Genomic DNA, 15,087 nt, shown 5'->3' with positions numbered 1-15,087 from the left:
CTTAAGGGATTACCTAAACTGCAGCAAGCAAGCTGGCTGTAGAACCCAGAACATTCTTCGGGGCCACCAGAGTTTAAAGTCCCATTCCTTTATCTTTAGTTTAGTCACCAAATCTGTAGGCTCAGCCAAGTTCCCTGTGGTCTTGTACTCTTAAACTAGGCACACGACAGGCTGATATATGGCCATTATTTATTACAATGGGATACATTTAGCCATAAAACAATTATGTTCAGCCTAATCCCCAGCTGATTTAATACTGTCATGGAAAATAAGAGCCACAATTCAACCAGCTAATGAAAATGTGAAACTTTCACAAATCCGCAGTTATATTGTACTGCCTGTCCAATGATTGCAGAAGTCATCTTTGCAAAACCAAGATTTCCAAATACCTCTCGAGTGTGGCTGTTCTCTCTTTATTTCCACTATCACTATTGTAAGCCACGCCACCACCAATCTTGGGCGCTCTGTATAGTCGCACCCCATTTAATTCTTTCTCTACCCAAAGCAAGTGAGGGCTTTCTGAAAACACAAATCTAAGGCGGTCAGATAAAATTCAAAAATCTCTCCTACGGCCCCGAAGCGTGCAGCCTGCTCTGGCTCCTGCATTCTCCTCCAGCCTTAGCTCTTAGCAACCTCGCTCACTGGCCGACCTTCCTAGGAGAGCTTGGAATGCACCAGTCTCTTCTCTGTAACCTTGAGCACTTTCTCAGGGGCTCTGGATACCCTCTGCCTGGAGCAATTTCCCTTGTCCTAGCCCCTCGCACACCCTAGCAAACCTCCTCCTCATCCTTCCAGTCTCACTTTAAATGTTTCTCCAGGGTACCTTCTCTGCCCGCCTCACTGCCTGTACTCTCACCTCCACGCAGCCATCTCCTCCAGTGTATATTCTCTTGGAACATTCTAGACTTCTCCCTTCTGGCAATTACTGCATTGATCTTTGTGTAATGCACTGCTGGTACAACATGAGGCTTGCCTTGCCCCCTCTGTGTCCCTACCACCTAGCACAGTGGCTGGCCACAGTCGCCCCTCTGAAAATACTTGAATGAATGAACCGTGCTCGATCACCTCCAGGGTTGACCAGTTAGATTCTCCCTGGCGGTTCATCACATGGCCTTTTTCCAGATCTTTCTAGTCTTCTGCCAATCCACTGACCTTCCTTCAGGCCTCACTTTTCCTCCCCTACACAGGGCTCTGCACCCCAAGCCTCTCCTTGTTGCCTCCCTATCACTCCCTCAACACATCCAACATAATCTTTCCTCTGTTGCATTTCTGTTGATCCAACTTTCTGCCCACATGCTCATTTTGAAAAACCAACTGATTTTTTTTTTTTTAAGAATGATTAACAACAGATGCTACACAGACACCCAGCACAGGGTCTCAGATATAGCAGGTACCTGAAGCAAGCCGTGGTTACGTCAAACTACTTAGCACTGGTTTTATTTTCCTTTGCTCACAGTGCACCCGCCCTTCTGTTTGGTTCAGAGACAGGCGCATAACCCGTCGTAAACCCATGAGACTTAATGTCAGCACTTTTCTGGGGCCAACTAGGAAAGTGAGACTTTCTCACTCTGGTAGAACTAAAGCTAGCAGGATGCACGCCTCTAACTTCTGAGGGAAGACTAGTAAGGGGGGAGGCATGTTGCCATCCATCCATGAAGCCAGCATGGATGAAAGGGGACACAAGATCAGGAGACAGACCAAGTGTTGAAGACATTACTTGACCCACTGGATTCTATTGTGCTTGAAGGCTCACAGAGTTTCCTCTTTTCTTGTAGTGTGTCGGAGTTGGGTTTTTCTCACTTGCACCTAGAAGAATCCTGACTATGCCGTAAGTTAGAGAACTAGTAGATGAACGAACATAGTGAAAGCAGGAACTGCCCTTCAGAAGACTTTCCTTCTAGTCTGGGTTCGACAGCTCTCAGAGTGAGACCTTGGACGAAGCTCTGAGTTTCCGTTTCCTTACCTACAGACTGAGGATAGTGGTTCAATCTGTCTTGAATATTCCTGCTAGGTTTAAAAGTGATACTAAGATGTGATACTAAGATGTCCGCGAAGCCTAACACAAAGGAATGAGTTCTAATGGAGCGAATCTGGAAGAAGGACCTATACGGGAGCTAGTACTAGACGGGGGGAAGGCTTCCTGGCTCTCCCACATCTCACGTGTGCACAACTCCTTATTATAGTTCCAGGTTAGAGAAACAAGCACTTCCTGGACAGATAATAGAACCTACTGAAGTTTGAAGCCAACAAAAACCAAAACAGCAACCTCAGAGTTGGCAGTAGTTTCATGAAAGACTCTCTACTTCACAGCTGCTGGACATAATATATACCAGCATATAGATTACTTGAAGTTAATGATACCTGGGAGATACGCCTTTTCTTAAATTTAAAATAATATAAAAATACAATCAGTCATAATTAAGCATAAATAATAACCATTATTATAATAACAATTATAATTCAAGCCAGAGACTAGCATGTAAAGTAAAGTTAGTAAAGTAAGTGAATGAGGGGCACCTGGCTGGCTCGGTTGGAAGAGCATGTGACTCTTGATCTTGGGGTTGTGGGTTCGAGCCCCACACTGGGTGTAGAGATTACTAAAAAATAAATAAACTTTAAAAAAAAAAGAAAGTGAATGAAACATAACATATTATCACACTTGGATAAATGAAAGATAGTGTGGCTGCTCTTCTGGTCCTAATGGATAACATGATAAAGATTTGTGACCAATGGGACACCTGGGTGGCTCAGTCGTTAAGCATCTGCCTTCGGCTCAAGTCATGATCCCAGGGTCCTGGGATCGAGCCCCACGTCGGGCTCCTTGCTCAGCGGGTAGCCTGCTTCTCCCTCTCCCTGCTGCTCCCCCGATCATGCTCTCTTCTCTCTCTCTGACAAAAAAATAAATAAGATCTTAAAAAAAAAAACAAAACAAAGATTGGTGACCAACAGTGTTTCAACTTTTAACTATATGTGTCTCTGGTACACTATTTGAATCAAAGAAACATTCTGTTTAGAAGTACTTCTCTTACAGAAGAAACAACTGCCATATAAAAATAGGCATTGAGGCAGAGTCTAGTCTTACATATCAATGAAAAATTGTCTTACAATTATTGTTAATAGCATCCTGATTTATCTATTGTCTTTTAGAGTTACATAACTGAAAATCCAGCATCCCACATAAAACACATAAGCCATCACACAAGCCAAGTAGAATAATTCTCTTTCTTCTTACTGCTCATTTGCATGTCCAGAAGGCAGTTCCAAAAAAATGTTTTCCTTTGATTTGTTATTCCTCAGCCTATCCCATAACTTGCACTAAAAAATGAAATCTTGCCGAGCTTCGCAGTAATCACAGAATGACCACACCCCCTGAAACAGTCGTCTTCCCACTAGCCTTAGATTCAAATTTTAAAACCACCTTTAAAGTTCCCTTTCAACTTTTTCATATCATTTGTGAGGGGATTCAGTGAGTATTAGCTCTGGTCCGATGAAGAGCAATAGAAAAAGCATGAACTAAGTATGATGCTTCATGCCCTGGTTTGAAGGGGTGGGGAGAGGCAGAGGGGAGGGGGCTGCACCGAAAACATTTCGCTTCACATAACCCAGAACCCGATCTCATGAGTGATGAGGCGAATTCAGTTTTCCACGTGGTCTTCGTTAACTATTATTCAGAGGCTCTGAAGAAGTTAACTTTCCCTCACCTATTTGTCCAACCGTAAAGAAGAGGCTAGGTGATAGCATGAGGAGCAAACCGTTTTGAAAATATTTTACTTTCTTCTTTCACGGGAATATAAAATTATGTGGTGTATTCTCGATTGACTTAGGAAAGTGCTGGAGAAAAAGAGCTTAAGAAACACTCATTTCCTCCGAAGCACGGGAACTATGCACAGCCTTCTATCTCTTTTTCCTTTAGCTTTGGGATTAAAGCCAATGTTTTTAACTCATTAGCCTTTGACTTAATAACTGTTAAGCTCAGCTGTGCAGTTGTTTTCGTTGTGAGTTTTGACACATACTCAGTCTACACAGACTACGGTGGAACTATATACAGTGACGGTTGCTTTCATTCAGTCATTCGTTCATTCATTCCCTCTACCATTCATTCATCCAGCGAATGTTTACTGAACCCCTCCTTTGTACCAGGGCACTCCGCCATGTCCCAGAATGAGCAAGACAAAATAGTTCAGTCTCTGCACGCAGGGAGCAGCAGATCCAGCAGAGACAAAAAATCAATGGTAGTGATAATTCAGTATAGGATGTGAAATGTCAGAGGGATGCTCCAGAAGCTTCGGGAGGAACAGGAGTCCCATTTAGGTTGTGTCATTGCCGAGAAAGCCTCCTGCAGGGAGGACACATCTACACCGAAGCCTAAAAGGTGGGAAGGAGTTTAGCAAAAGGGAAAAGGGAAGCAGAGGGAGGTCCCTCCCAACAGATCCATGGCACAGTCTAAACACCCAGAAATATCTACATGAGAGAATCGTGCTCAAAAAGGTTTTTAACAACTAGCAATGTTAAATTTCACCTCTGGAATGACTGAAGAATGGTTTGCAGTGGGGACTGGCTTCATGTGTTCCTCAACACCTGGTGGGTGATGGCGCAGCAGAAAATCCAGGCCCAGCCAGGAGGAAGCAGATCGGCTGAGGCCCAGTATTGACTCTGTCAGAAGTCATTTCATGTTGTGGAAATCTCGTAAGTTTCCTGTAACAAGGGTCACTTACCCCCCAGATGAACAGACTGCAAGAGAAACGTGGAGTGGAGGGAAGAGTGGCAGGAAAGGAAGCAGATGACACCGACAGATGTTTCCAGAAGAGCTTCCACACAACTTTCCCTTCACTTTCTACGGTTCCGGTTGCAACAAATCCTGTTGGCAGGCACGTTTGCAGATCTACAAGGATTTCCTAGAGCATAAAAACTTTATTTAAAAAATGTCATGCGATGCTTTTTTCTTGCATTTTAAGGACGTGAGGAGGCATATCAAATTTATATCTTTGTTATGAGGATTGATAAGCAGAATTTATTCAACTGAGTTTAAGTTACTAAATATTTATATTTTTGGACTGAGGGTAGGTTTTTTCCTATTTTTAGGTTAAATCCAGATGTTTTCAATTCATGCAAAATGACAACAGATATATAATACATTCTCCAATAATCCATCGTAAAGCTTAGCACAATGCCTGCCATGTAATAAGTGCTCAATAAATTTTAGCTATTTTTATCATTGATATGACATATTTATGTAAATAAATACCAAAAATGCTTTTTAAGACCTACACTTTTTTTTTTCCTAAATAAAGCGAACAGTTCAAGCACATGGTGAAAAAAGCAAATAGTTCACCAAAACTTATGAACACGAGCAGTGACTGCCTGCTCGTCCATCCCATCCCTGAGATGCCGTTCAGGGCCTTTAACTCTGTTAGCTGTGCCCACAGGTGGTTGCCTCATATTTCTAAATTATAGGCTCTACATCTTTTTATTTTTATTTATTTATTTTTTTTATTTATTTATTCATGACAGACAGAGAGAGAGAGAGAGAGAGAGAGAGGCAGAAGGAGAAGCAGGCTCCCAAGGAGCAGGGAGCCCGATGCGGGACTCGATCCCAGGACCCTGAGATCATGACCTGAGCCGAAGGCAGACGCTTAACCATCTGAGCCACCCAGGTGCCCTCTACATCTTTTTATTGATGAACCAATCACCTGCTACTCTGCCTGGCATTCCAGAAAGCTTAGTCCTTCTAGGATTCCTCTGGGAAAATCTGATTTCTTTTATCTCTGTCTCCCTCTGCATGTAGTCAAAAAGGCAGCCTCCCCTGCTTTGCTAAATTTGCTAAATCTGTATTCCAGGATTGTGTAGAAATCTCTTACCTGCCATTGACTCCAATTCCATTCTTTTTATCCTCATGGATCCATAATTTTTAATGGCTTTACTAAGATTCTGATGGGGTCTAGAGGAGAAGAGGAAGTTAATGTGTTGGTTAATCTACCATCTATAATTAGACATCCATGTATAATTTTTAAAAGAATTTATTGATTGTTATACTTTCCATCATATATATACACACATTTGCATACTTTTTTCCATATATTTATTGCAAACATTTATTATACATACATATATGTAAGTATTTAAATATGTGTGTATACAAAAATACATATATGTATATATGTATTTGTATGAATATATGTGTGTGTGTATGTATGAGCACATGTGTATAATCTTTTTTCCATCATTCCACTCTTTGGGAGTTAAGATATGTAAACTCGAGAAATATAATCAGTCTCAAAGACATAAAGCTCTATGCATTATGTTTCAAGGTGACAGGGCATAGCCTGTTTTAGATCCTGCAAGAATGGCTACAGTGCAGATTCATTTTGGGAAGAGAGAAATGATCACAAAAGACACTGGAGAGAAATTTCAAAAAATGGGTTTAGATCCTGAAGGGTCATGTAAGCAAAGTTAGGAGGTTTGAAGTTTGTTCTATAATCTATGGAGAACCACTGAATGAGTTGAACAGAGAATGATGTCATTAGACTTATATTTCAGAAAAATCACTGACTCCAGCGGAAAGAAGTTAGAAGGGGGTAAAACAGATAAGGACCAGTCCACAGACGATTGCAGTGATGTAAGCAAGAGATAACAGTGGCCTGAACAGAGGTGGACCAAGGTGAGAGATAGTCGGGAAGTAGAGTTGATGAGTCTTGGTGTTTGTTAGAAATAGGGGTGGACGTAGGAAGAGGAGTCCAGGATAATTTCCAGTTCTGACCTGGGCAGGTGCATGCTGGTACAAAGAAGGAACAGGAGGTAAAGAAGAAGCTGATGAAAGGAGAGAGAAGAAACGAGGACCCAGAAGCCAGCGATACCCACCAAGGCAGGGCACAGCCAGCTACAGACCTTAGCATGGAAGGAGGAGCAAACTCATCTGAACACAGATTGAAGCACTGGTTGACATCTCCTGCAGGACCCTGCCCAGAGACAGGAATTTGGGGACCAAAGTGAGAACAGGACTATTATTTGAGAGTTCACAGAAAAGACATCACATTTTCCAGAATTTACATCCAGGGACGTAGGAAGTTTACTCCCACTGAGTAAATTTAAAATTGCATTTTTGTTGCAGGACATGCATCATGGATTCAATATGCTAATTACAGCTCTATGAAACTCTGTATCCCCCAAATTGAAGATACACATCCTATTCAAGCACACACAAAACACTGATTATCACAATTGACATACGAGGTTGCAAAGGATAACTTGAAATTTTTCAAAAATTAGATGTCATAGAGATTACATTACTTTAACCACATTATCACTAAATGAGGTATCATCGACAACATAGAAAGAGAGGCTCAGCCGGTTTTGATTAAATGCATCTCCAAACAATTAATGAACTAAAGAGGAAATGACAATGGAAATCATAAAAATTTTTAACTTGAACAACCATAAAAGTACCACCTATCAGAATTATGGAGTACAGTTAAAATGATTCTTAAATATAAATTTATGCCTCAAATATTTCCTTAAAAGAGTATTGAAGTGAATAAGCATTTACTTTAAGAATATACATTAAGTCATTCAAAATTAGGTCTCATCTTTTTTTTCATACACAAAACATCACTGGGTATATTTTACCACAATAAAGAAAAATGGGATCATTAGGTAAATAAATAAACACCTATTTGCATCAAGGAAAATTTTTATCAGCCAAGTAATAAAAATGCTGGTTTTATTCACTCTGCCCTCTTTGTCTTTTTTATGTCTCTGTTGGTCAGAAACTTCAGTGAGTTCATAGATATTTGGCTTTCTCATCTATATTATGTATATACAGTATCTACGTGTATATGCAACATGATTCTCTGTGTGTATATGTCATAGTCTAACTTGGACATTTTGCTGCTAAATAGAAAACAACTCTGAGAAAAGCAAGATGAAGTGATGAAAAAGACCATGGGCCTGAGGTCAGGCAGCCCTGAATTCTGTCTCCAGTTAACCTTGTATTAGCTGGGGGACTTCAGCACAGCTGTGCAACCTCTGAGTATCTCAGTTCTCTACTCCGTAAATCACAGTTGCTGTAACCCTGGTCCCAGCCACAGATGATTCTTGGGATGATTACAAGTTACTGCATACCTCGTGCTTACCTTGTTGCCCAGCAGAGCTAGTCATTATAAATAGATTCTTAGAATTAGAAAAGAGAATAATCATACTTTAGAGCAGACGGGAATGGTTGATCTTGATAAGCACTTCAGTATACATAAAGTGAACCTATGTCCTCCTTAAGCTAATAAAATGAAGGTCATTTGTCTTTTGATATTTATAATGCTCTATGAAGTTTTGATCAGGCCTTATTCCCATTTTACAGATAGGGAGCCAAGCCCTAGAGAATTTAAGTGTTTTGTCTAAAATCACAAAACCCAGTTTGAGGCCCTGTGGTCTTCTTGGAACCTTGATTTCCTGACCTCCTTGTTGGCTGTTTTTCCCAGGATGTGTTTCAATAGGGATGCTATTTGGAGATCTCTTCCAAAAGAACCTTTTTTTTTTTTTTAAGATTTTTTTTTTTTTATTTATTTTTTAGAGAGCGAGCGAGAGAGAAACAGCATGAGAGGGGAGAGGGTCAGAGAGAGAAGCAGGCTCCCCGCTGAGCCGGGAGCCCGATGCGGGACTCGATCCCAGGACCCTGGTATCATGACCTGAGCCGAAGGCAGACGCTTAACCATCTGAGCCACCCAGGCGCCCCAAGAACCTTTATTTTATCAGCTTAAGTGAGACACAGGTTCACTTAACTATCTCTTAAGATAGTAGAACTAATACTTTATAAAAATATAGACCTAGGATAGGGCCTTTTTTGGGGAACAAAAAGACCTGTAGAATTTGTACACATCCTTTTTAAAAAATTAAAATATAATTTACAGAGAGTAAAAATGTACCCTTTCTAGTGTAGCTTTGTGAGTCTTGACAAACACCTATAATCATGTATCCATCACTGCAAACGAGATCTAGAACAGTTCCACTGCCCAAAAAATACCCCTGGGTCACTTTGCAGTCAACTCCTTCTCCCGCTCCCAGTCCTTGGTAACTGCTGATCTATTTTCTCTCCCTATAGTTGCACCTTTTTCAGAATATCACAAAATGGTATACAGCATGTAGCCTTTGGAGTTTGGCTTCCTTCTCTTAGTATAGTGGATTAGAAATTCTTCCATGCTTTTGCATGTTATCTGTTCTCCCTTCCTTTTTTATTCCTGAGTAGTATTCCACCATATGAAAGTACCACCACTTGGGGGCACCTAGATGGCTCAGTTGGCTAAGTGTCTGCCTTTGCCTCAGGTCATGAGCCCAGAGTCCAGGGATTGAGCCCTGCATCAGGCTCCCTGCTCAGCAGGAAGCCTGCTTCTCCCTCTCCTCCCAGCCTGTGCTCTCTCTCTCTCTCTCTCTCTCTCACTATCTCTGTCTCTCTCTCTCGAATAAATAAATAAAATCTTAAAAAAAAAAAAAAAGAAAGTAACATTCACATGCAGGTTTTTATGTGAATGTAAGTCCTCATCTGTCTTGAGTAAATACCTAGAAGTAGGATTGCTCTGTGTTTAATCTTCTGAGGAGCTGTCAGACTGTTTTCCAGAGTGGCTGCACCATTTGCATCCCCACTAGCAATGCATGAGAGTTCGAGTTGCTCTAAATCTTGCAAGCACTTGGTATTGTTGGGGTGGGGGATTGTATGGTGGATTTTTAATTTTTTCCTCATTATGATAGGTGTTAAGTGACATTATTTTTTATTAATAGACTGCTATAGATTGAATGCTTATGTCCCCCCAAATTCATATGTTGAAATACTAACACCCAATGTGATGATATTTGGAGTTGGGGCCTTTGGGGATAAATAGGTCATGAAGGTGGTGCCCTCATGAGTGGATGAGAGCTCTTATAAAAGAGGCCTCAAAGAGATCCTTCACCCCTTGCACCATGTGAGTTCATGACAAGAAGGCCATCCATAAACCAAAAAGTGGGCTCTCATCAGACACCATGAAATCTGCCAGCACCTTGATCTTGCACATCCCAACCTCCATAATTGTAAGAAATAAATGTCTGTTGTTTATAAGCAAGCCAGTCTATAGTATTGTGCTATAGCAGAACAAATGGACCAACACAGAGACATTAGTTATGATAGCAACCTAAGGATCCCTGTTCAGATAAACAGCTATTCTAGTTGACAAGGGAAGTGTAAACAAGTCCCTAACCAATAACTTTTGCTAGTGGCTTTTCTTTCTTATCCAACTGGGTGTGAGTGCACAAACAGACACATAAGTAAGTCTCACTACTTTTGTCAAGTGCCACCCTTTTGGGCCATCAGAGAGGACTTCTTTCTAGGACTTGAGGTGTGGTGTGCACTCTTCTACACTTCTCCAAAGGGCAATAAGCAAGATTTGAAAGGTTCGGTAGGTGAAATAATGACCCCCCCCCCAAAGATGTTCACATCATAATCTACTAAATTTGTGACTATGTTCTATTTCATGGCAAGGGAGAATTAATGTTGCAGATGGGATTAAGGTTGCTACCTTGAGCATGGCTTAAAAAGCCCTGCATGGTCCTCCTGCGTTTCTTCAAATCTACTCATACCAAATACTCCCTCACTGCTTTTGGAATACTCTGTGGCCACATCAACCTTCTTGAGATAGGGAGAGTATTCTCAATTACGCAGGTGGGCCCAAGGTAATCACGAAGGGTCTTTAAAAGGAAAAGATGAAGAAAGGAGAGTCAGTGTTAGAGTGATGCAGCATGAGAAACACTTGACCTGTCGTTTGCTGGCTTTGAAGATGGAAACAGAGCCAAGCCAAGGAATGTAGGCAGGCTCTAGAAGCCATAAAAGTGCAAGGGAGCAGGTTCTCCTTTAAGCTCTCAGAAGGAACGAATGTCAGTGTCTTGATGTTAGCCCAGTAGGACCCATTTTGGACTTCTGACCTCCAGAAACTGAAGAAAATAAACTTGTGTTGTTTTAATGGCATGGCCATTAACTAGATTAACTTATGAAAGTCATTAAGCATCTGCCTTAGGCTCAGGTCATAATCCTAGGGTCCTGGGATTGAGCCCTGCATCAGGCTGCTTCTCCCTCTCCCACTACCCCTGCTTGTGTTTCCTCTCTCACTGTGTCTCTCTCTGTCAAATAAATAAATAATATCTTAAAAAAAAATTTCTGAAAGTCTTTCTTTCCATCAACCCACAACAGCCTCAATATTAAATGATTGTGATTCCCGCCTTTGTTACAGCTCCTTAGGATTTAGTCCTGGGCCATCTTCTCATCCCCTGCTCTTCCTTGCCCCTGTATTGTCATCCACACTCATGGCTTTGGAAGCTATTTACACACATGGATAATCCACAAGTTTGTATCTCTCACTGACCCTCCCTTCAGAGCTCCACTCCAGAATCGTTCCATTTGGATATCTCAAACTTAATGTGTCCAACACTGAACTCTTGATTTTCTACCCCCCACCCTCCATGCTCACATCACCAGCCTGCCTTTCCCTAGACTTCCCCAACTGCTCATGACAGAAACTAATCAAAAAACATGACACCTTTCCTCAACCTCAAATCACCAAGTCTCATCAAGTCTCTCTTCATATTCAACCAAATTTACCCAATTCTCTCCATCTTTTGGCATCACCTAGTCCAAGTTAACATCATCGCTTCTCCAGGCTACTGGAACAGCTTCCTCCTGTCCTGCTTCCCCCAGGCCTCCTCCAGTTCATTCTCCATACTGCTGCCAGAGTGATCTTTTAAAACATGAACAGGACAACAGCACTCCTCTGCTTAAAACCCTTTAGTTGCATCCCCTTGTTTGCACAAGAAAATCAAAACCCTTGAGCGTGGCTTAAAAAGCCCTGCATGGTCCTCCTGCATTTCTTCAAATCTACTCATACCAAATACTCCCTCACTGCTTTTGGAATACTCTGTGGCCACATCAACCTTCTTACAATTCCTTGAACATTCCAACCTCCTTCTGATCTCGGGGTCCTCATACAGACCATTCCTTCTGCCTAGAACATGTTTCTCCTAACTTTTCATGTGACTCTTCATCCTTCAGGTTCCACCTTATCAGAGAAATCTCCCCAACTTAAAGTGGTTCTCTTAACGTCCTGTTACTTTCTTCCATCGTTCTTACCCAAATCTCTGATTATACATGTACTTATTTGTTAATTTCTTTAAACCTTACTAGTCTGTAAGTGCCCTGTAAGCTCCTAATGTTCATCTGTATATCATTAGTCCCATGCACAGTGCCTAACACATAGTAGGTACTCAGTAATGTTTGATGAAGGAATAAATTAATAAATTAATGATGAGTTTCAATAAAGGAAACAGAATTTTTAAGATCTCTTATCCTACCCCCTTCAGACTATCTTGAACTCTAACTCCTACCTTCCCTAGGCAGTTCCATATGCTCTGAAACCTTTCTGCAATCAAAATGCTTCTATCCTGTCACATTCTCACAGGGATCCTGCCCTCTTCTGGCCAGTATGGGAACCAATTCTCTTTTGATGGATGCTTAAGGACTAATTTACCTTCCCCTCCCAGAATTTTTATCTTAATCAGCAACTTCTGGACAAAGAGCTTGCCCCAAAATAAAGACTCCAAATCCATTTCTATTTAGGAATGTGTATAAATCAAGTCAATTACCAAACTCTTGAATGACGAACCCATAAATATAACCATGACAGTCTTCATTTGTTAATTCAACACCTATTTATTAACTACTTTGGTTGAGACCTAAGATTTTTCAAGAAGCTCCAGACCCAGTAGGGCAGAAAGATATGGTAAGTAAAAGAATGAAACTCTCGCCTCTGTAGACAACTTCCAATCTCAATTTCCCTTGTCTAAATCACTGAGAAGAAGGATGATCCCCGGGCTATAAATTTAATCAGCAACTACATTATGGCACACCACTAAGATCCTGTCATATTTGATCATGCCTAAGAGAGTATATTTTATGATAAAAGTTAGGGGTAGGATCAAATAAAAGGACTAATGGTACTCTGCAAGGCTCCAGGAGTATGTTTAGGAAACCTAGGCTTAGACGACACTGTCTTTGAGAATCATTAGTGTTTATATGTGTGTGATCCTACAATTGATTGCTGGACAAGGGGAACCACTTGTTGGACAGGGTGTCTGCAACTCACCCTAGTAAGAAGACCTGAAAAAACCAGTCTGGATTTAGAATATGCATACTCACCTTGGGCTACGAGGCACTTGGAATGCCAGAGGCTACCTCAGATTGGCCTGCTGGAGCTGCCTCTCCCTACCACTCTTCCCCACATCACGTTCACCCATAGTAGGATTTCCCAAAAGCTGGGTGGAGTTTCCCCTATGAGAGTTTAGAAAGAAGAGGCACTTTTTTTTAGAAAGGCACACATCTGAGGACAGGGGTGTGAAGTTGGGTGTGGAATATCCACAAGGGAACACCTTCTGAATTGTTCAACTTCTTGGATTAGTTTCTCATAGACTATGGGAAATGTCATAATGTATCATTGTAACTATTTATCATTTTATTATATAATTATTATGTTATATTATTAACATAATAATAAAAACATTAATATATCGTATCATGTTATTACTATAATCCCCCATTTGGTAATTCTCTTTAAATGCACCAAACCTTCAGTAAAATCTCACTTGTCTGTACATCCCTGTGAAATGTGGAGACAAATATAGAAGTAATGCAGTATAAAAATATTCATCAGAATCTTTTATTTGCTGAAAATCAAATTGGCCTAAGTGAAAACAATGAATTCACTGGATCATTGAACTGAAAATCCAAGTGTTCAAACTATGTATTCAAGAATCTCTCTTTTCTTCTTCTAGTGCTGTTTTTCTCCAGGTTGTCTTTATTTTTAAGCAGTCTCTCCCATAATTGGTGGAATGGCCACTCATGGTTCCAATTTAGCAGCTCCAAAAAAGTCAGAACTTCTATTTGCAAAATATTTCAGTAACAGTACTAAGTAGATACTTACTTGCTTCACTGGTCCAACCCCAAAGCCATCACTGTGGCCAGGCATGTCCAAACCTGGGTAAAATGTCTGTCTCCAGATCCAGAAGGGTAGTCAGTTCTCTGAAACACATAGACCAAGTCTGAAATGACAGATCTGGATGACAGATCCAGAGCATTAAAAAAATAGATATGTAAAATGATGTCAAGTATTGATAAATCTTCTAAATAAAAATATAGCAGAGTAAAAGAATAGAGGAGGACAAGGTTTGCTTTTTAGAAAAGGCCAGCAGAGAATGAGGAGTAGGAGAGTTCCGGATATGGGGAATGACAAACGTGAAGGCTCTGAGGGTGGCTGGTGCTGAGAGTATCTGACAGACAGTGGCTCCATGTGGCTGGAGTACAGAAAGCAAGGAGGAAATGGTAGGAGATGAAGAAAAAGAGGGAGACAGGATGTAAATTAGGAACAGCCTTGTAGACCATGGAGAAGGGAGGGTTTATTCTAAATGTAACAGGAAAGTATTGAAGTAATTTGAGCACAGGATTGACATGATGTTTTTTATATTCTAGGAGGATGACTGCTTACTGTTATAGACTTTAGGGGACGTCAGTGGAGGGCAAGAGAGGAAACAGAAGAGTTAGGAGGCACGGTGCGCCAACAAGAGATGAAAGGTAACAGTGGCTTGGGCTGTGGTGGTGGTCGTGGTGGAAGCTGGATACATGGTCAGATTCAAGAATGAGCTTTAAAGTCCATGGCAATAGGATTAGGAGATGGATTTCATAGAGGATGTGAAAGAGAGGAAGGAAGGAAGGAAAGAGAAAGAAAGAAAGAAAGAAAGAAAGAAAGAAAGAAAGAAAGAAAGAAAGAAAGAAAGAAAGAAAGAAAGAAAGAAAGAAAAGAAAGAAAAGAAAGAAAGAAAGAAAGAAAGAAAGAAAGAAAGAAAGAAAGAAAGAAAGAAAGAAAGAAAGAAAGAAAGAAAGAAAGAAAGAAAGAAAGAAAGAAAAAAGAAAGAAGCCCAGGGTGATTTCAAGGCTTCATGCTAGAGGAACTAAGGGTTCCATCTAGGTAACAATATGTAAAATATAATGGCAGCACCAGGCGCCTGGGTGGCTCAGTCCGTTGAGTG

The sequence above is a fragment of the Mirounga angustirostris genome, unplaced genomic scaffold (genome assembly GCF_029215605.1).
Source record: "Mirounga angustirostris isolate CCGP_5_RB_7025 unplaced genomic scaffold, mMirAng1.0.hap1 SCAF_5, whole genome shotgun sequence".
Classification (NCBI taxonomy): domain Eukaryota; kingdom Metazoa; phylum Chordata; class Mammalia; order Carnivora; family Phocidae; genus Mirounga; species Mirounga angustirostris.
The sequence above is the reverse complement of the archived record's forward strand: the minus strand, read 5'-3'. Positions refer to the sequence as shown.